Source organism: Lycorma delicatula, chromosome 3 (genome assembly GCF_047948215.1).
Source record: "Lycorma delicatula isolate Av1 chromosome 3, ASM4794821v1, whole genome shotgun sequence".
Taxonomy (NCBI): domain Eukaryota; kingdom Metazoa; phylum Arthropoda; class Insecta; order Hemiptera; family Fulgoridae; genus Lycorma; species Lycorma delicatula.
The window spans coordinates 150335021-150358385 of NC_134457.1; the positions used below are offsets into that span (position 1 = coordinate 150335021).

Sequence of the window (23365 nt, forward strand, 5' to 3'; positions counted from 1 at the left end):
ATACCTTTTCTTTTTACGTTATCAGATTCTATAAAATTTGTACGCGGAGTTTCAAGAAAATGTAATTGTTTTTATTATCATTATTTTTTTTTTTTTTAATGTAAAACTTTTAAAGGATGTAGTTTCAAAAAAGACATGAATAAATTCATCACCATAGTTAGTGTTTAAAGTAAGCTTCAGTTTCTTCAACATTCCTTTATAAAAGATTTGTTACATAAAAATACTTCTAATAAACTCCACACATCAGATATAATACAGTCACTTTTATTTACGTAGTTAAGATCTCCCGTTCTTTATTGTTTAACATTTATAATTAGATAAATATAAATTACAACGGAACTAAAATAAAAATTATTATTTTTTTTATAAAATTTAAAATAAAAGCAAAAAAAACCAACTAAATGAAGATAAAGTTGTGTTGGCAATATTGATCGTTTGCCTTTCAAAACATTAAATATATTTTATGGTCTTTGGGTAAAAATGTCTTAAAATATAAAAATAATTTAACTAGATAGCTGTTTCTATTCAAGTAAACGAGCATGAACAATTACAACAAATTTGATTTTTTTTTCTTAACAACATTGGTAATTATATACTTACGATTTATGAAAAATAACCAACTTTGATTTAAAGAACCTATGAAATTATAGTTGTTCGCTTGAGTACACGCCTCAAATGTTTGCGTATGCCTCAAATGATATATGCCTCAAATAAATATATATATTTTATTATTTCATTATTATATATCATAAAATTTATGCTAGTTATAAATTTAAGTTAATCCTCAGTTAACTAAACTTAGCTCAGTTAACTAGATGAGACAAGTTTGTCTCTTCTGATACAGGCTAAAAATTTCTCGAACAGTGCTCTTAATTCAGTACGTTTGAAAAAATATTACTAAGGCACTTTAATTTCATTTTGGAGGAAATTAGCAAACTTGTTCACCCGATAAGTAATACAGTGAGTAGATAAGATACGAAGTTCTCCAGACAAGGCCATGTGAATCTGTGTTGAGTATGAAAAAAAAATTATATAAGGGATTAAATTAGAAATAGATTTAATTAACGTTTGTTAAATTATTATTTTATAAGATGCATAGTTCTCAATCATAAAAATTAATCCACATTTGTGGTTTCATTATTATGAATCATTGTTTTTAAATTACCTTTACTATAAATATTCTAATGATCTGAAGCATAAATTGTTATTGTACAGTTTACAATTGTGTATTCAGTATAGCCGTACAACACTAATGGTATCTGCTTTTACTTTCAGTTGCAGTGTTTCAGTTGCGTCATATGAAGATGGCACGGCAATTTTGGCCGTTGACGGTAGTCTATTTATAGCCTCGGAGAAATTACAATCTGTACTGGATGCCATAAGCGTTTGGCTACGTAAACTGAGAATAAAGGTAAATCTGGCAATGTCCAACCACGTAACGTTCACGATGAGAAGAGAGAACTGTCCTGAAGTTAATTTAAACGGTGTTACAATACCTCATATCAGTAAGGTAAGATATCTGGGCTTATACCTTGATCATCGTTTATCTTGGAGAGTTCATTTAACGGAGAAAAAGAGATTGCTTGATGTTAACTTTAAAAGGATGTGCTGAATATTGAGTATGGGATTTCAACTTAATCTGTCCAGTAAGGTTCCGTTGTAGAAGGCTTTCTTGAAACTACTGGTATGGACTTACGGAACTGAACTCTGAGCGCAACCAATAACAGCAATGTGGGGATCATTTGACGGTTTCAGAATAAAATACTACGGAATGTAACAGAAGCGCCGAAGTTCGCGAGGAATACTGAGATTCACGGTTACATAGTAATTCCATACGTTCGAAAAGAAGTTGAACGTACTTTTGAGATATGTGTTCAGGTTGGAAATGCATGTTAATCATATAGCGTTTATTTACTTGAGAATAGTTAGGACATTAGAGGGCTGAAAAGGCTCCATGAGCTTGATCTGGTTGATAGACCGTTATGATGATCCGGTTTGTAAGAGATACCACTTATCATTATTATTATTATTTTTGTTTTACTTATTTATTTAAATTTACGGATGCTTACATTTATTATTCATCTTTGGTTTTCATTTATTGTTGTACCATTTTACCTTACTTATTTATGGTGTGAAGATATGTATTAATTCTGCGTTTAACTATATTTAACTATATTTTCTGACACTGTCAAATATTATCCAGTTATTCCATAGTTACTAGTTTTCTTGTATTCATTTATATTAATTGCTTTTGTATTCATTGAGGATTATCATTGGATGATCCGATTTCAAGCGATAGTCTGTCATGTGATTTATTTGTAGCTCAATTTGGAAGCTGATTGTAAGTAATCGAATACAGAAATGAACCTCTGTAAGTTTCTGAGGAAAGGATGTTATGTATCAACCTTTTTTAATAATTTAAATTAAAAAGATATTACAGCATAAGTAAAAATATAATTTCTAAATAATTTAATTATTGAAATGAACCGTCAAATATGAACTCTTAAAATTATTTAAAATTAATAATTCAACCACTCTTGAGATAAAATGCCCCTCTTTGGGAATTTTTAAATGAAGTTGTTTATCTATGTAAAAAAAAAAAAAAGATTTTTTCGTATGCATATCTATGAAGTTTGTATAACTTTCAACCGGAGAGCTTGTTTGATTTTCTCGAATGTTGATAGTAGCTGTTGCGAACACTAGATACAAATGGAGAAATGTACAAAGCTATTCTTTGCCAAAGGGGCATGTATAATGTGATAATGAATAATGAATTACTAAGGTAATAGCATTTTTGTAATATTCACCTCTTCTAGATATTAATGATTTAAACTAACCTGTTAGTCACATAAAAATATTTTTTAAAAATTTAGTTAATAAATGAAAATATTAATCACTCAAAAGTTAATTATATCAAGAAATGAAAATAATTAAAACAAATTTAATAGAGTTTTTTTTTTAAATTATATATCATGGTACAAAAATTTCCTTATTTAGTCTGTTTCTTAAATAAATAAAAAATTTTTTAAATGTAAAATGTAAATTCTTCACTAATATTCTTCAGTTAAAAACGATTATTCTTTTATTTTTTTATATAAAGCCTATTTATTTAAATAAATAATTGTTTGTAAAGAAAGATCAATGAAGAAATAGTTCCTGATAATATTAAAAAAAAACTGTCAAACTAGTTACATTATAACTTATTTATTTTGAATGCACGAAATTATAAAATTTTACTTATTCAGCTAAAGCATAAGGAAAAAATCAGTGCATGTGAATGAGTTCATCTCCCTTGAAAAGATTCCTTGGAAAACAACGGTTTTCAATTTATATTTTCGTCTTATAAGTTTACCACAAAACAATAAATATAAATCAGCTAATAAAAGTATAATAAATTAGCTGATTTCGAAGCCAAAAGCTGTAAGGTTCATTACCTAATATAGGTAGTTGCTTTTGAGTGGATTTTGATAGTAGACCGTGAATACCGGTATTCTTTGGTAGGTGGGGCTCAATTAATTACACATTTCAGGAATGGTCGGTCTGAGTCTGTTAAAGATTACAAATTTAACGGTACATTTATGTTTACATCTCAGACTCTGTACAAATGTCTTGGCATTTCTGCGGATTACTGTTAACATCATGTCATTATGCTGACTTAATCTGTAACCTAGTATTACATAAAATAAAAAAAATAAATAAACATATTCTTTTAATTGCATACAACAAGGTGAAGAAATTTTCTCTATATACTAATGAAAAAAAATAGTTGTTTTCGATTGGGCAAATTGTTTATTAATTGCATAATGCATTTCGATTTAATTGGAATAACAATTTAGAAAATGACAACCGATTTATCATCCAGTCACCACAGGTAAATGAGAACCATTTACCGTAAATTTTGAAGCATTTTCTACAATTAATTACTGATGAAATGCTGATTTAGTTTGGTAGTGCATGTAGCTTGATGGATAAAATTAAAATCTATTCACATAAAACACAAGGCAAATTTTTTATCAATTCGCGTACGCACATTACTTTATAGATATACTTTATTATTAACGTTAGAATTCTAGGTTATTAGCACCAAATATACAATTTAAATAATTAAAATCTGTACTTTCGATTTAACATATAAAAAAAAATTATGTCTCGATTTAGCATAAAAACCAAGATAATTTTCTAAATATCTAAGCAATGATGCGGTTCGTGAATTTTTATTTGCTTATTTAAAAATTCGTTTAATTATATTTATTTACCTCAATAAATTTTTATGTGTATAAGTATGTATAAATTAAATTTTATTTAAAACAAGTTTAAATAGTAAAACTACAAAATCCATTCAATTATAGCTCATTAAAGTATATATAGTATGACAGTCGATAATCATATGTTATAGGGCTTCAAAAAAAAGGAATTGTTACATTTGAAAATAATTTTGTCAGAATTTCATACAGGTGATAATAAAATTAACTTCAAATTAAAAAAATTAAAATTTAAAAAGTATTAAAAGGAAATAAAATATAATTTACTTGATTAAAATCAATTTTTGAAGTTGGTACTACTAGATTTAAAATTAATAATTAGCAAAATATTACAACCTTGATTTGAAGCCGGATTTAAATAGAGCGCAAAATTCAAAGTGTTAAAGAATATTATTTTTTATTTGGATGATATTTTCTTGAAGTCAACATATTCTGTTTAAAATTGAGTCGACAAAAACTCATGCTTAAATGAAAAAATCCAATAGTTGTAAAAATTTACGACCAGCGTAAACGGTGCTAATTAGTTTAAAAATTTATTTTTAAACTGTCTGTTGTATTTTTAACTGTATTTTTATCATAAAAATACAAAAAGATAAATAAAAAAAAATTATTTTTTTATATTACTTGACACACGAAAATTTATTAAATAGATTATATTATTACAAGGTAGATTTTAAACATAAACATTTAAACACAACTTCATTTAAATATGTTTCAAAAATTCCCAAAGAGGGGCATTTTATCTCAAGAGTGGTTGAATTATTAATTTTAAATAATTTTAAGAGTTCATATTTGACGGTTCATTTCAATAACTAAATTATTTAGGAATTATATTTTTACTTAAGCTGTAATATCTTTTCACTTCTACATAAAAGTAGAAGTGATTATTGCTCAGAATAATTATTTAAACACTTTTATGTTTAAAACGGTTTATGTTTAAACATACGAAAACAAAGTTCAGGTAAATCTATAAAATAATATAAAAATTCACAATACTGAAGGCGTTATTGAAAATTATTTTGAGCAGAAATTTATGTATATATGCACACACACCTATGTATATATTGACCTGAATGCTGAACAATCAGGTTTTATCTAATAGTTCATCACCAGAGTAATATCGTTTCCGTAAAAAAAATTTAATTCATTTTAAATCTTCTTCCAGTCAGTTGTCAATTAATTTACAGATTATTTCATTTAATTTCTAAGCGTAGATTATTTTTATTTACATTTGATTTTATTTGCTTATTATATTAATTTTATTTATTTAAATTATTAATAAAAGAAAGATATATTTAGCAAAAAAAAAAGGATTCTTATTTAGCGGGAGACAGTCATTGGCGCGGATCCGGCCCGCGCAACACGTGGTCTGTTCTCGATTCCCCCCCGAGGGAAGAAGATCCCGCCTCGTAGCGTGTCCGGTCGCTACACCACCCCCTCCGTTCATAGCCAGTAGTGGCTTTAACGGAGAACATCTTCTCGCCCTCAAATTGATTGCACACCACAGCGTTCAGTTCAGGCCCCGCAGAGATGCCACCGATGCAGATGTCCCTCGGGACATCTGAATCGGTAAAATTCACCCCGAGATAGTAGTTTTAGGATTATCCGATCAGAAGAAGACAACGAACACCTGCAGCTACCACGTCGCCCTCAGGAACTAAGCTAGAAGCCTAACCGCGGAATGAAGACCCCGCGCCTAGTTCTAACCATTAATGAGCCAATTTCATTTAATGTCTCGGATTCGAGGCAAACTAACCACTACAACAACTTTCCCACTAAAAGTGTTAATCACAGCGAAATTTGATCCTAGTTCCCTTAAAGAACCCCGCTAAAATTAACTCAACATGGGTGCAAAGCTAACAGACTCCGTTCCGGTCTACCGGGGAGAGGAGAATGAACACCTACTCCCACTCAGCTCCATCGCGGAGTCCCGCGTGACATTCACCTTCTTCCAATAACCGCCGTCAAAACGCCACTGCACGCTACCGAAGCGGTACACTGCTTTGTATGAGCACGACAGTGTCGTGCTCATACAAATGCTCCCGCCGAAGCGCGACCGCACCCCTCGGACAAGAAATACCATGCCCGTTGGCAGCGGCCGCAACTCCGCCGACAGCTTACCCATATATCAAAATGACACCTCTTAAATCTAACCGAGGACGTAGTCCGCTCTGCGCCAATAGCAGCAACTGGACTGACAACTAACACAACCTCACACGAACAAAAACATGACTAAACGAAGAAGACTGCGTCCCCAAGCCAGTTCTCTGTTATCAATATAGGTAGCGTTAAACATTATATTTCAATGAAAAACTATTAAATTCGATATCTACACTCCTTAAGACTATTAAATATAAAAAGATAAAAATGTTCAGAAAAAATATTCTCTACGGACTAATATTTCTTATCTTAAAATATGTCTGTAAAATACTTAATATTCTCACAAATATGAGGATACGAACGCATCGAGGGTCCAATGGGCAGAGCCAGCTAGTCTTTCCCATAAAAAAGATGATGCTTGGGTTTGTTTATTTGTTTGTAGTACGTCACATTTTTATTTTAGCTGCTACTGGCTCAGACAGAACCAACGGTATTGCGCCGGGTGGCTACGCGTAGCGCACGTATAATTTATACTTCTTGATACGAACGATTTATCTAAAATTATATATGTGTTTTTTTTTTAGGATAAAAAAGGAAAACATTAGGGTTACAGCTGTGTTAAAAAATCACACCTCAAGAAACAGCAAAAAATGTTAAGCATTTTGAAGATTTCGTTGTAAAAGTAAAATTGATGATCGTTATTTAGTTACAATTGACAAAAACATTTAACAAAATCATGTGTAATGAAACATAAACCACGTAATATTTACGCGGCGTAATATTTTTTCTAGTATTATGTAAATTTTTAATTTGTGGGAAGTTTCTTCAAATTGTTCGATAACTTTTTTAAAACTGCAAAAAGGCTCTTTTTCTTAAACCGAAATATTGTGTTGAGTTACACGAATACAGTTCCGTGGTTCGTTTTGGTAGGGGTGGATATTGATATTTTTCAAGAATAAGTGATCATTCTTTTTAGAAAAAATTGTACGTTCATAAATATAAACAATCGATAAGTAAAAAAATGTAATTTTCTAAAGAAAGATCTAAAACTATTTGTACGTGTGGTATCCATATAATGAATCTGATCAAAAAGGGCTTTTTTATCTTGTATTCTTCTTCTGATTTTTTGTGTAAGTCTCAATAGATAATCCAGGGGCGGAAGAACAAAAGCGTAATAAATATTTTAGTAATGATAATAAGCTTAGAATTTTATTAAGTCGCTTTAAAGAAAAACAGAACAGTTGGATTTTGTTGCAAATGAAATCAATTTGATCATCCAAAGAGAACATGTCACCTAATAAAATCCCAAACATTTCCCCTTAGAAGCTATAAAAAATACTACGAAATTATTAATAATGGTAATTCTATTTACGCGATAATTAATGTTATATCTACCTCAGAAGCAGAATGCAATGGCTTTATCCCTGTTTAAAGTTAGAAGTAACAATGAATACACCAAATAATTTTTGGAACTGTAATCATAGAATTTTCATTTCTTTTAATTATTTATCTTCAAATATAGAGTTTTGGCGTCTGCGAGGAGGGTTACAATGAATCGCTAAAGATGTTTATGTAGATCATTAATAAACAATAAGAAAACAAGGACCGATAACAAGTCCCTACGGTAAAGAAACCTAAATTTTGCATGTGTATATATATCCAAAGATGAAATTTTAACTGCATGTTGTAAGATATAACTTCAACCGATTGCAAACAACTCCTCTGATCATAGCTCCTATGGTTTTCATCAGTAAAAAAATTTAAGCAACTATGGAACGGAATTTAAGGCTACCTGATATTGGAATGTTTATTAATTTGTTATATAACGTTTTCCAACAAACTTGAAATTTTTGAATATCAAAATAAGTTCAAATATATATTACTAAGCTATACAAAACCAATACTACGTTAATGTGACAAAATAGAATTAAAAAATACGTATCTAAAAAACATTTCGGCTATGACAGAACCATAAGAGGAACTTTCTCAATAAAAAAAAGGAAAATCACTGAAATGATTCATTTGGTCGTGAGATACATTCAAACATATGTATCAAATACAAAATATAATATATACGGGTGGAACAAAAACTTTCTTTTGTTGCAATTGAGTTAAAACAAACGAAAAGTTACTATTTCACATAAAAGCAAAAAAATATAAAAATAACTTTCGTAAAAATCATAAATACCGGTTTACAGAAATTCAGCTATAAAATTTTGCTTAATATTGCTTTCACCTACTATTCAAATATGGTTTTTTTAATATTAGGTTAGTCTATTCTATTTATGATCTATAAAGAAACTTTTCATTGAGAATCGTACAAACTTTTAGAATTTATTTATTTATTATCCTGCTGTAATTAAATATTATATTAAAATAAATAAATAAGTAAGCTATTATTTAAGGTATTTTATTGAAGATTAATTGCAAATTGTTGTACTTTTACAAATAACAAAGCAAAAAGGAAGTTGAATAGAATCTTTGTCATTATAAAGTTTACCTCTTGCTATTTCTTAATAAACGTTTTATTAAGTCTAACTCTGTATGTTTCTTTCTCACTTTATCTTCTGTGTAAATGAATTTTCTTAAAATTATAAGAACTTTTCTCTCAAGCAAAGTTAACTGTTTATTTAACGCGATGAAATAATTGTTTTATGTAAATAATAAAGGTAAAACGTATTCTATTATTTAAATAGATCTACGGGTTAAAAATAAATAAATTTAAATAGAATTTACTATAAAATATTGAAGTTTAATTCGAAGTTATTTTGCATTTTATATAAATTTATTTAATTAGTTTAAAGATATTGCCGTAGTTGATCAAACTTATCTTCCTCGTAAAAATAATAATTTCCTAATTATTTGTTTACGACTAGATCTTGAAATGTGATGTGATTGTAAAATTTTTATTTGCTTTTCTTTAAAAGAAAATTGCTTTTCTTTAAAAGCAAATGTTTTTTTTTATGCTTGTCCTCAAATCTTGCATCCTTAATTTAAGATACTTTCTGACTGCCGATTGATGAAATTCTGCACAGTTACTCAGGTCGAGTGACGATACACCATTACTTTGCAAATATACCCCGTACGGGTGTAAAAAAATTGCAAAAACTGCAAAACGGCTATGCAGGGTTTTTGGGGTTGCAGATGATAAATCCGATAGATGTTTGACATAAACAAAATGACAAAACTTGGTACGGCAGGTTTGTATCGAATTTGACAACATTTCGTCATCACCCATATATATATACACATTTATATATATATATATACAGGCAATTTTAGCTGGTAGTATGCTGAGACACAGCTTCTGATGATTCACTCGGATCCGTAGCATTCCCACAGCTCCTGGCGGTTCACTAAATGAAATAAAAACTTCACGATTTCGTTATTTTGTATAGTAAATGATTGAATGAAAATTAATTTGTTTGATATTTTATAAATATATTAGAAATTTAAATATATGATGTTATCTTTTAAAACCAAATTAACCTACTAATTGAACTCATGCAATGTATGATAATAATTTGATTAAAGTATTACTAAAAAAATATAAAGCATGTTTTTAAACATTTTGAAAAGTTTTGTAATATTATTAATAGATTATGTTACAAAAAAAAAGTTATTTTTATTTCAATTTAAAATATATTGAGAAATTTACGGTAGTTTAAATATAAATAATAACTGATGGATATGAGATAAATGTAATAATATATTTTACATAAAATATTTACATGAGATATTTGTAAAAGATAAGTGCGTAACTGCGTTTAAACCCATATTGAAAAGTTATCCCAAATTTCCACTGGCAAAATTCGGTTTATATTAGGCTACCGTTTGTCTGTTAAAAGTTCTCAACATGTTAACGTAGTTTTATAACATAATAAGGTTAAAACTGACGTTAATAATTAAAATAAAAATAAAATATATCTCGATTACTTTACAATTTATTTTATTCAAAATCTGAAGTGAAAGTTTTTGGAATATTTCAATATGTAATGGTTTTTATAAAACATTGCATAACTCTCAAACTTTAAATAAACCTATCATTGAAGCCATAACAACGATTTCTAGGTATCTTTTCTTACTGACCCTGATATAGACCCAGAAATGTTCTAAAAATATAACTAAGGACCACCCAGTAAATAATTCAAACAAAAATTCTTCTAGCAAAAAAGAATTTCCGAGAAATTCATAGTGCCTGTTAAATTTGTCCAATGTTCAGAGAGTTCAGACAAAATGTATCCAAAAGTTATCTTTTAAGTTCGCTTATATTAAGAGAACCAGTTAATATAAATAAATATTTATTTGTAATAAACACAGCAACTCACTAAGTTTTAATGTCGATCAATCAACTTCAATGTTTGCACGTTCTGTAGCTTGGCGGACGTCTAGACGATAACCCAACCCTTGTCAGATATTTAGGAACATCTGCGGCGTTATTAGACCAACAGATGCAAAAAATCTGTCTAAATCGTCCAAATCTCGAACTGTTTTTGGATACACACAACTTTTAACAAATTCCCAAGCAAAAAGCTCTACAGAAGTGATATCTGGTGATTTAAGGTCGATTCACACTAACGGAAACATCACCGTCCCGTCACAGACAGGCACCGTCACGTCAAATCTGCTGCTGATTCACACTATCTGTCAAGGATCGATCAAGAAGCGGTCATCCCAACTGTCCAGACCCTTCTAGTCTTTGTCTGGGTGTGTTCACTGAAGTTATTTTCGATAATGACAACATTCAGTATAGATGAATTAGCAATGATTGCGTTTATTTTGGAGAAGGAAGAAAAGTCGGCGAAAAGAAAGAGAAAAATTTGGGTAAAAAAAATTTTAGCCTGAATAAAGCTGGTTGGAGAATGTTATACATTATTTAAGGAATTGCTAGTTGATGAAATTTCCTTTTACAATACTTGAACAGAAATCAGTTTTATGTTCTTTTATCCAAAATCGAAAAACATATTCATTAACAGAACACTACACTTCGAGAACCTATTACTCGTGATGAAAAATTAATGGTGTGTTTAAGGTAAGGGACTGCAAGATAAAATAGGTTTTTTAAAACCTTTTTATTAATACTACATATTATTTATGGCATAAAAATTTGAATCAAAAGAGTTTTTACAAATATTTTTTATTAAAAATGTGGTTCACAATGAGCAGTTGCTCAGCCGCAACTGAATGAACTTGTGCCTCCTTTTCGATCTTGTAAATGTGCCCATTCCAAATCTGAAACTACTACAAAGAGCTTTGATTGCGCCATGTGTTGGTAATAGGTCGAATATGTCTTGACTGTAGCAGCTAACCCATTTAAAAATTCGTCAAAAGGATAACTTGTATATTTTCAGCCTGATTCCTTTTTCCTATCAATTAAGTATTTAATTAGCACTGCACGGGCAGAATCTGGTTTGAGCTTCTTTTTGCGTAATGAAATGGCATTCTTTTTGGAGGTTTTACATTGGGTGGTCTCACATGCTCACAATCGTTACTCTGTTATATGTCATTTTAATCTGTATTTTTGATATTTTTATTGTCTTCCCTCCCGTCAGTGGATTCCTCACTCTGTATATCCCTGTCAATATTGCTTAGGGTTTCCCTCTTTTTAAATAAAGTAACCACGAAGGACATTCCACTTTTTCTTGAATCAGCAGCCTGTTCCGCTTTTCGAATTTCATTTTTTGATTGCCTTCCGAAGTTGGTCTCGGAAAGAAACCCATCTTACGTTGCGAGCTGGCCCTAGAAAGGAAAAAAATAAATAAATGGTTCATATTCAACTTTCTTTTGAATGCTTGCTACTGTTTAGGTAACGCTTATTCTTTTGTTCTACGTTTTTATCTACTGGGGACTCATTTTAGACCATCTCGTTTAGTTATCGATTAGGAAATTCTTCAGTGCATTATATAGTCAAAGAAGTCTGTAAAGCTATAGTGGATCAACTGATCCCAGATGTAATTCCGACGTCAAAAGAAACAGACTGGAAGAGCATTTCTGATGAGTTCTGAAAGATATGGAACTTTCCGAATTGTCTGGGAGCGCTCAACGGCAAGCATGTTGAAATTTTTGCTCCCCCAAACAATGGCTCACAATATTTTAATTATAAACTAATTTTTTCAATAGTCTTACTAGCTTTGATGGATACAAATAACAAGTTCATTGCAGCTGATGTTGAGTCGTATGGTAAAAATAGCGACAACGGAATATTTTCGAATTCAAATTTTGGAAAAGCATTTGAAAAAATAAGATAAAGTACCAGAAGATAAAAACCTCCAAGGCACTCAATCTGCTGCACCTTTTGTAATTGTAGGAGATGAAGCATTTCCCATGAAAACCTACCTGCTCAGACCTTACCCAGGATCTGCCCTAACTAGGGATTCAAAGAAACACATTTTTAATTGTAGGCTATCTGAAGCTAGACGAGTTGCAGAAAATGCTTTTGGAAATTTAGTACAGAAATTTCGAATATTTTTCAGAAGCATAAAAACATTGCCTAAAAACGTGCTCTACACAATACTGGCAACCTGCATTTTGCATAATTATATTAGACAATATTTTAATAACTCAGCATCTGGAACCCCCAGAGAGTGAACCTGATTGGGTAGACCTACCTCGTCAAGGTGGAAATGCCCAATTTTGTGCAATAAGTGCGTACAAAGTTTTCAGTTCTGTTAGTAGTGCAGTTCAGTTGCAATAATTGTTTTTTTTACTAGGTCAGATTAATATTATATTTATATACATCTGTATAATCTACCTTTTACTTCTTTTTTTAAACCTCCTTGTCTACCGTTAGTATTGCTTCAGAGAATAAGATGAATGATTTGTAGAGTGTGTGAAAATGCCATGCCTAACCGGTATTCAAATCCGGGACCTCCGGATGAAAGGCTGAGACACTACCACTCCCGCCATGGAGCCGGCTATATAATCAGCCTAACTAAAATATATTATGCACTAGATTAAATATGTTATTTATCGTTAATGAAAATGCATATCTAGCCTGTTTTGTTTAATTCTTCTCCTATCTGGTTCGAAATTTTATCTTTATGGCTATTGTTTGAATGTATTTTGTACGCCATATTATATAGTTCGTCATATTCCCGCACTTTCTCGACAAGTATTTCATCATTTATATCTCAAAAATATGAAATAATAATGAGCACTATAATTCAATGTGACTCGCAAAGACACAAGCTGCCGGTTCGGAGAGCTAACCTTGACTGTGACGGTCTGGTCCGATTTTCATACTAGCCGACCGGCACCGGCCCGGACAGGCACCGTCATGGCAAACTATTCTTCCCGAGAATCTTTAACTTGACTGGACGGTAACGTTCCCTCCTAGTGCAAACCGTCCCATTCAAAATGCATTGCGGGATACTTTGACATGACGGAGCCTGTCCGTGACGGACAGTGACGTTCCAGTTAGTGTGAATTGATCTTTCGCTGGCCATGAAGTTGGATCTCTTCGTCCGATCCAACATCCGGGAAAAGTGATGTTCAAGAACATCTTGATGAAAGTGTGGCGAAGCACCATATTATTGGAAACTGAAGCCTGCATGAATATGAGGTACAGAAATGTTCTCAAGCATGTCGAGGCACATGTGTCCTGTCACAGTGGGCTCCATAAAAAAAAGACGGGCCGATGACAACATTTTTGTACAGTTCTAACCAGAAACTGACTTTCAGTGAGTCCATTTCATTTCTGATTACTCTACGGAGGTTTTCAGTACCTCAAATTCAACAGTTTTGTCGTTTTTAATTTTCCCGCAAGGATGAAAAGTTGCCTCATCACTAAATATAAACGATAATAAGGGTTGTTGACACGGAGTATTACCTACGCATCAAACGGATAAGCAGGGATAATTTATGTGATGAAGGACTTTTAACTTGTACGCTCGCAAACTGAGCCGCTTATGAACAATGTCGTGAACAGAGAAACGATGAATTCATAACTAGCCCTCCTAATCAACTTTCCAGGATTGGCAGTGAATGCATTGCGTACACGATCTGTAGTCTCGTCACAAACTGAAATTTTTAGGTGATTTGCAGTTTGTAAAACCAAGCTTCCAGTCACTCTTAAAGTTGTATTCCACTGATGAACACGCGTAACTGATTGAACCTCTGCTAACCAAAGCAAGCAATGAACCTTCTGTTGTGAGGCCACACCTTGACTGACTACAATTGCATTGCGTATTCCGCTGACCTTTAGAGTGTACAGAACAAACTTTCGAGTTATTTCCTGTCCATTCATCTACGTTTAAAAGATTACGATTACTGGTCTTCTAAATATAGATAATTTTTTTTGGATAACTTTAGCCCGGTTACTCAGTATTAAAATCTGAAACAGGGTGACAGAGTTATTGTTATGGTTTTATATTTCTTAATCATATGACTTTTTATTACTTCAAAATTGTTTTTGAAATATATATATTTCAAAAAAAAATGTAACGATTCTGTAATTTTGACATTAAATTCGCCGAAACTATATAGATTATACAGAGTGTCCCATATAAAATGCAACCCAATCTTATATTGGTAGGTATTGAAATAATAAAAAGGGCATGTGTAAATATAAATGTGATTTTTATTATTACCATCCATCACCTTACATTTAGAGTAAATGTTGGAAGTGGCCGCGCCACTTCTTCTTCTTGAATACTCTTCTTGAATACAAGCTTCAATTCTTTTTACAGCGTTTCTTGCAACTTTTTTCAAAGTTTGTGGCCGGATATTTAATACAGCTTATTCAATACTGACTTTCAATCGTTCAAGTGTTCGTGGTTTGTTGCTGTAGGCTTTTTCTTTGAGGTAACCCCGTAGAAAAAAACCCGCCGCAGTCAAATCTGGAGATCTTGGTGGCCACAAGCCTCGACCAATAACACGATTACCAAAGAATTCCTCGACGAAATCAGAAGTTGAACCTGCGTAGTGCGATGTCGCACCGTCATGTTGTAGCCAGCAGTGTCTGTCTTCCTCTTCCAAGAGTGAGATGAACTGAAATAAAATATCCTGATATCGTTCTGGATTAATGGTGTACTCGAAAAAAATAGGCCGATTATTTTCTTCCGCGATATCGCGCACCAAACGCCCAACTACTGCGGATATAATTGTTTTTCGTGATAAACGTGGGGATTTTTAGCACTCCAAATTCTACTGTTTTGGCTGTTTACGTAGCCATCCAAATGAAACCGTGCTTCATCTGTGAAAAATAACGAATCCATAAAATTAATTCCCACGCGCAGAAATCGAGGAACCATTGACAATATTGTAGCCGTTTTTCTTTGTTGGGCTCAAGAAGTCGATGAACCGTTTGAATGCGATAAGGTCGTAATTGTAATCGTTTGGTCGCCCGATGAACGGTTGATTTAGACAAATTAATTTCAGCAGACAAACGTCTGATCGATTTATTTGGCGTAATCGATCTTTAATTTCAGCGACTGTATCTGTATTCAACACTGAGGCAAATCTTTTGTGTTCCTTGTTATTAACAGAACCGGTCTCTCTAAATTTTGCAACTAACCTTAATACTGATGTTTTGTTAGGAGCTGGTTTATCTGGGTACGTATGGCGAAACAAATCTTGCACTGCAACAACTGATTTTGTACTGAAGTACGACTCAATAATGAAAACACGTTCATCTAGCGAAAACACCATCTTGTCTCTAGCAATACACTGAACGTTATGATTGCATTGTTGTCACTATCGGTAGTGTTCTACTGCGTTGCCGCGATGTTCAGATGTTGGACGAGTCCATTTCAGTAACGAGTAGGGAAGTAAGCTTGACTTTTGAAATTTCATGGATGAGTGATTGATGGGTTGCGTTTTGTATGGGACACCCTGTATGTATGTATGTATATATATATATATACCTTATTTCGAGATTTATTTTATTTTTTTAACATATTTATGTTACTCTTCTTATTTTCCTCTTTCCTTACAAAAAGTCCAATTTTAAAAAGTAAAAGTAAAGTCCTTATTGTCTTTACAAAACGTTGTATAATATGAAATCGGAAAGTTCTTATAGGCTAACTAATTATAAGATAATCTGTTAAAAATCTCTACAGGTCGATAGTAGTTTGGATTTCATTTTATTTTACACTATCAGATAGGTTCCTGACAACTCCACTAATTGAATTTTGAATTTTCTTCTGGCTACACGAGCAGATTTTCTTGAACAAATCTTTTTCAGGTACTAATTATTATTAGAGAAAATGTAAATAAAAACAAATTATAAACGAATTTTAAATTTAAGTATGCCATTATATTTAAATATTTTAACATAAAATAAAAAAATATTTATTAATATTTTTGTATTTAAAAAAATTTTTAAATGTAAACCGATTCAAATATCCTATTCTAAATCCAATGAAGGCTGATTTTCTCAAACAAAAAAGTTTATCAATCAGCTTAATTGCCCTGATTAATAAGTTGCAGTCGCTGTGTAAAATAAACCTTATTAATGATGTTTAAACATCTTCAGGAAAAATATGAGCCTTGTTGTTCGTGATCATAAGGTTAATTTTATTAAAAGTCTTGATAATTCATAAAATAAAACCCTTTATATATACAATATTTTTAAATTGATTGCCGGTTAAAAATAACAGCATTATAAAAGAAAAAGAAAACGATTGAAATATTTTATGTTTACTCAATTTATCTTTCTCTTCACGTCAACGATTTTAAAGTGGATGATAACAGCGTTTTAAACTGTTTTTAATAGACCTATTCTAAAATTATAAAAATATACCTTGCAAACAACTTTTTCTCTCTCTAATATCATAAAGAACCTCCGGCAAAAAATCATTTACAACGGTTCACATTTTTACTGAGACTATCATGAGAAAAAATTTTAAATGAGTTAAAATACCAAAGTGTCAGACCTCCCTTTGTTCAGTTAATTATGAGTAATATATTAAGAGAAACGCACTGAAAATGCTTCATTTTTTTTTTTTACTTTATTTAATTTTTCTGAAAATCTCCTGTTTTTACTAAATAAGATAAACATCCACTTAATTTTGTAATTATACATCCCCATCCTTCAACTGCAAAACCTAAATTATTTTAAATTAACAAAACATTTTTTTTTTATGCTTTCTTATCTTAAACAAAAATAATTTCGAGTAGATTTTTATTGTTATATTTTGTATTCTCACTATCATTTTTTATTAAAAAAGTTTGGCTTAAAATAGTCTTTTTCTTCATTAAAAAAAATAGTAAGAGTAATAAAAACGTAAAATTAACATACCACAGTACTAACAAAATATAATAAATTATATTGGCGTTAAAATACTTTAATCGCAAAATATAACCTTAAAATTTGAAATTCACTGAGCAGTGAATACGTTATCGTGTAAACATTTATTAAGTGATTTTTTAATATTTTTCCTCACTGAAACTTTTAAGTCTATTTTAGAGAAATTATTTTTCTACTAATTTCCCTTTAAATGCCCTTATGTGTGATGGATTATTTTTAATTTTATATAATCTAATTTTATTTTGATTTCGGTGTATATTTTACCTATATTTCTTATTATATCATAGATATCTTAACTTTTTTCACAAAAACTTTTATGTTCACAACAATCTAATATCTATAATATAAAAAATTTAAGAAAAGAATAATATAAATTTTACAAAAATCACTAAACAGCAAAAATAAATTGCTTATTATTTAATAGTTCTTTAATAAATATAAACTTCTTTAGGTTGGATAAAAAAAAAACATTTAGGGACAATTTATTAACCCTTAATTTTGTGCTGAATTCAAGTTCTGTCATGATGATTTCGAACCAATTAGTTTTTCTGTTCCGAATGATTCTGATTAAGCTTCCTGTACACACACTATAAAGAATATTACTACATAATTTTATGTCTATTTAATATTTTCCTATATATCTTATTTATCTACTTCAAACGTTTTCAGCATTTATTTTTCCCTTTTTCTTATTATCCATTTTTCATATCAAAATTGAATAAAAAAATTAAATAATATTACTTTTTTTCATTTTAATCCATATTTGAAATCGGTGTTACTTTTTTTACAGTTTAATTAGAAATATTTTTGTTTATAATATGGAAAAGCTTACAAAAATAGGTTATCCATATAAAAGGAATTATTAAAATAAAACGTAACAGATGAGATACCCAAACTTGATAAATTTAGAAAAGGAATATAGAGAAACGATATAAAGAGAAAGTTGCCAAGCATTAGCGTTCTGTTAGTTGTAACGTGGCTTACTGAAATACGAGAATATGTATTAATTCCTTTAGCTTAAACCTTCTATAACTTTCTTGAATTTTAGCGTAAAAATAATGTTTTGAACATCAGTGACACAATCAATATTAAGAATGTTGTGTGGATTACACAAATATGTGTACCACATAAAAATCAGTTCTATATATTTACGAAAAAATAAATAAAAATGACTTAGATTATCAATGTCATCATCCTCGAATTATTTGTCCCTGAAGAAGATTCCTAGCAATATTTTTTTTTAATTATATAAAATATTTGTAAGTTATAAAATAAAAAATATAAGCTCGATGAAATTCTACTTTTTATTTTGAAGCTGGTACATTTTAATCAGAAAATATTTTATCTAATATCGCGGTATCAGGGTATTGAGTAAATAGTGTATCATAATACCTACTGGAGGAACTAATTTTTGATATTTATATTAAAATATTTTTGTTAACATACTACATTTTAATTTAATTTAATTTTTTTTAGGCAGCTGTGAATACGCTCGCACGTGTTTTTCTCGCGCTTCATATTTTGAAGTTTTTACTACGGTTTTGTGCTGTTATTTAGTTGTTTTTCGTTTTTCTGTTGTTTACTGTTATTTTCTTTACTGTTTACAGGTTGAAGCCTGGCCAGCTCCTCCTTTTACAGTCAACTACTCGGGACCTCTCCGAAGAGGATAGCAGCTGTTAGGTAGCACTTGGGCGGACCGATTACGCCCTGGTCATCGATTCTGCGGTAGGGGATCTTGGAATGGCATCTGCTATTTGGAGGTCCTACGGATGTTGGAGAATGAACAAGGTCGGCTTGTTCTATGGTCCACAAGTCGGGCAAGTCTTACGGCGGTCCGTGGAGTACGCAGGGAGAAGAATGGGGAAACACCTTCTCGTTCAACTGACACGGGCATCCCATCATCGATGCTAGCAGGTAAGAAGCGGACCGCGGGTTCGCCGACTACTACAGTTGTGGTCAAGGCGGTGGGGCGGACCTTTGCAGATTTTCTTCGCACGGTGAAAGAAGCAGTTTCACCAAGGGAAATTGGAGTCCTCTCCGTCCGGCAGTGTCAAGGAGAGGACCTCCACCTACTGGTTCGGACGGACAGTGGCAAGGCGGACCAAGTCAGCATCGATATTACCGAAAAGGTGGAGGGGGCTACTACGGCCCTGGTTGGTAGGGGCGGCAGAAGAACCCATGTCCTTGTTAAGAACGTGGATGCCCTAACGTCACAGGACGAGTTTCTTCGGGAGCTTCGCAAGACGATAGGCGAGTCGGTCACTATTGACGTCCTGTTAATGCGGCTTGCTTACGGCTCCACTCAGATGGTTACACTGGCAGTGCCGCCAATCCTGGCCGACAAACTACTAGATGGGCGAGTTCGGATTGGGTGGGTGGCCTGTCGAGTGGTGCGGCGTACATCCGACGGCCTTTGCTTCAGATGTTGGAATCCAGGCCACAGGGTCAAGTTCTGCTCTGGCGCAGATAGAAGCGGCCACTGTTTTACATGTGTTAAGGCTGGCCATTTACGCAAGGACTGCCAACTGAACCCTAGGTGCTTATCTTGCAAGTCCCATGGTCATGCACCTGCGGGTAGGAGATGTAAGATGACTCCATCGGCATCTGGAACTGCTTCTTCGTAGGAACATCATGGTGTCTCTGGGGGACAGTCCCACCCGGGAGGGGGTGAGAGTATTATAACTGTATTATAATTGACTAACTGAATTTTTTTTTTAATTGAAAATACGTGTTAAAGAATATTTCAAGGTAAATAAACATAATTTAAAATCATTACATTTTCTCTTAGATATTAATCATCCGCCAGATGAAATCGCAACGAATTAAATAATCAAGAGACCTATTTTTAAGAATACTACTTAACTGTGTTATTTATGTTGTAAAAAAAAATGCATTTAATATTAAACAGATTTTATTCTCTTTTTAATATATATATATATATATATATATAATATAATATAAAATATTTTAAATGCCTAAGAGTGCAACTTTAAAAAATATCTAAGAAAATTTTAAAAAAGAAAACATATATATATTAAGGAATATACTGCAGGTATTTTTACAGTAAAAGATTTTTAACTTGGCACATAAAGTGAGGTAATAACTACTGTCGCACATCGTAGTAATATGCGATACCGTAAAAATAAGTTACAACAAAAAAGTTATATTACAGAAAAGATAAAAAAAATATTATTTATATTATTACTTTTCTTACATTACTTCTTGCGACTTTTTTTTTTCTTAAAAACGCTAAATTTTTCCTATAAAAAGTGACAAAAAAAATTAAAAAAACCAAATGCAAAAATAATAACGATAAAAGTAAGTGACTAAGATCTAAAACTATGCGAAAGTACGTATAAAGTTTAGATAAATCAAATAAAAGTATAATTTTCGTACAATACTTTAGATTTATCTCTATTTTCTTAACACCGATCAAATTTATATAAGAAGCTGAGAAGACACATTTGTAAAAGAATTCTTTTATGCCTTGAATTAATAATAGATAAAAAAAATATTAGAACTTTTTCTATTTGTTGTTGCTATCATCATTATCATGATAATTTATACACCAATCAATATTTCGTATGTATATATACAATATATTAATTTAATTAGTAGCCATTAATGTTGACTTGTATATATACCAGTCAATATTTAGTATATATATATATTGTCGCCGAATGGCTTCGACGGCACGTGGCACTTAATAACCTTCTAGTAGCCCTAAAAAGGGCTGTTGTCATCGATTGGCTTCGACGGCTTGTTGTAACTATTAACCTTGTGGTAGACTTTAAAAGGGCCGTTTTTGTCGTCGGTCGGCTTCGACGGCTAGTTGTAATTTATAACTTTGTGGTAGACCTGAAAACAGCCTGTTTTTGCGTTAACTCTGAGAAGAGTTGTTGGGTCTCCGGTGAAGTCGTGGAGTTGCAGCTCGTTCATTTAAATCAGACCGGGCTTCCCATCAGCGCCAGTTGAGTCCCCACTACAGCGTGGCAATGGTGGCTCCCAGAGCCCCGCAGTGCCGGCGTGGCTGAGGCGGTTCTCCCCGAGCGATCCCACGCTGTGTCGGCTTCTGCTGCTGAGTCCGCCGGGCAGGACGATTGAAGCCCGGCGAATTGGAGCGGGAAGGTAGCGTCTTCCTCCAGCGGCTCCTTCGGCGGGCCGGCCAGGCCTGCTGCTCCGGTGGGGATGTTGGCATCCGCCGGGAGGTCCCACGTTGAGGCGGCCAGGGAACTTCTTCTGTCTTCTTCTTCTTGATCTTCTCCAGGTGGTGGTCGACGATCAATTAAAAATTCATTCTCGTGCACGCTTTTTTATTGGAGCCTGGAAGTGGTGGGGCCGCAGCGCCACTATGGCGGGAGAACTGTGCGGTCATCTGCACGGCAGGAGTGAAGCTGTACCAGCGCATACGTTAACTGTGCTCCTGCTGACATCTGAATTGCTACTGTTGTTGTCCATCTATGTTAAATTAGGCATATATATATTATTTATTTACTTTTTCATTCCTCAACTAGTATATTTTCAATCTGCTCTTTAAGTGGAATCATAAGTCAATCGTTTGATAATTGGCAGATGATAAGGGGATCTTTACTGAACGCCATAAGTTAATCCATAACAAAATTTAACAGTAAGCAATGTTCATAAATATCATTATAAAAGCCAATATATCTTCTTTCAGTTTACAATCTATAAAAAGAAACAATAAACGAATAGTCAATAAAAACAAAGAATCAAGCTACGAGTCGATAGAGGCATAGGAATGTAGAAATTGATAACAAATAGTACAGCTTGTAACTACTAACAAGAAGTAAGAAGTAAACAAAAATAACATCGCTAGTTTTGGCTCTCAATGGCAATCTACCATTAGAGATTGCCATTTAGGCATTTAGTTCCCCTAATAGGCGAACGGGAACTACCCCCAAAATGACATCAGAGCGATCAAAATCATTCAAATCGCTAATTTTGATCACTCATTATGTTTTCAAGGATGTTGAATCCGAATCTGAAGTTTAATTTGATCTAAAAGTGGGGAAACATTGGCTAAAGTACAATTTTAGTCAAAAATTCGTAAAAAAAATTTTAATGTTTTTTTTACGTCTATATACATTATTTTGCTTTAAAATTTTTGTAGTATAATCTTCAGTGATTCGTCGAAAAAATAATTTTTCGGCTGATTTATAATTTTTTTTTAATTTCTGGTGCGTTTTCATGAGTTTGCACATTCAATCGAAAAAGTTGAGTGACAGTGTTTCCAATCTATACTTTTTATCTGTGAAGTATTAAAGTAGAAGGTATGAGAAATTTTCTCAGAAAGTTTCAGCAGTTAATACGCTATAGAAAAAAAAATACAGAATTAATGTATGTCAACGTAACGAAACTATACTTACATTTTTTTCATTCTGCTAAATTATAAATATATATTTATCGTTCAGTTGCATTACTATATATTCGTTTTTTATAAGAATACTTGATTCTGTATATAGAAAGAATACTTCACTGATCTCTATCAAAGAGCAAAGAAATTTCTTTCAGGATCATTATCAATCGTCGTAAATTATACGGACAGTTTAATGATACAAAAAAAAAATCTATACTTACATGTACAAAAGTATAATATCTATTCGATAAATAATATATACATTTATTACATTGTTTCACTTCGTAGATAGTAGAATAGTAAAAAAGCCGTCAAAAAACTCAAAGAACTCTCAGTTCTGCAGTGCACTTAGACGAGTGGATAACCTGCGAGTAAACC

General features: G+C 32.0%; 1 protein-coding gene and 1 pseudogene across 2 annotated transcripts in view; one reads left to right on the plus strand and one right to left on the minus strand.

Moving 5' to 3' along the window:
• Positions 1-23365, minus strand: part of LOC142322109 (zwei Ig domain protein zig-8-like) — a 705864-nt gene that overhangs the window by 454332 nt on the left and 228167 nt on the right. The gene's annotated exons all lie outside the window — the stretch shown is intronic.
• On the plus strand, positions 1448-19280 carry LOC142320762 (uncharacterized; annotated as a pseudogene).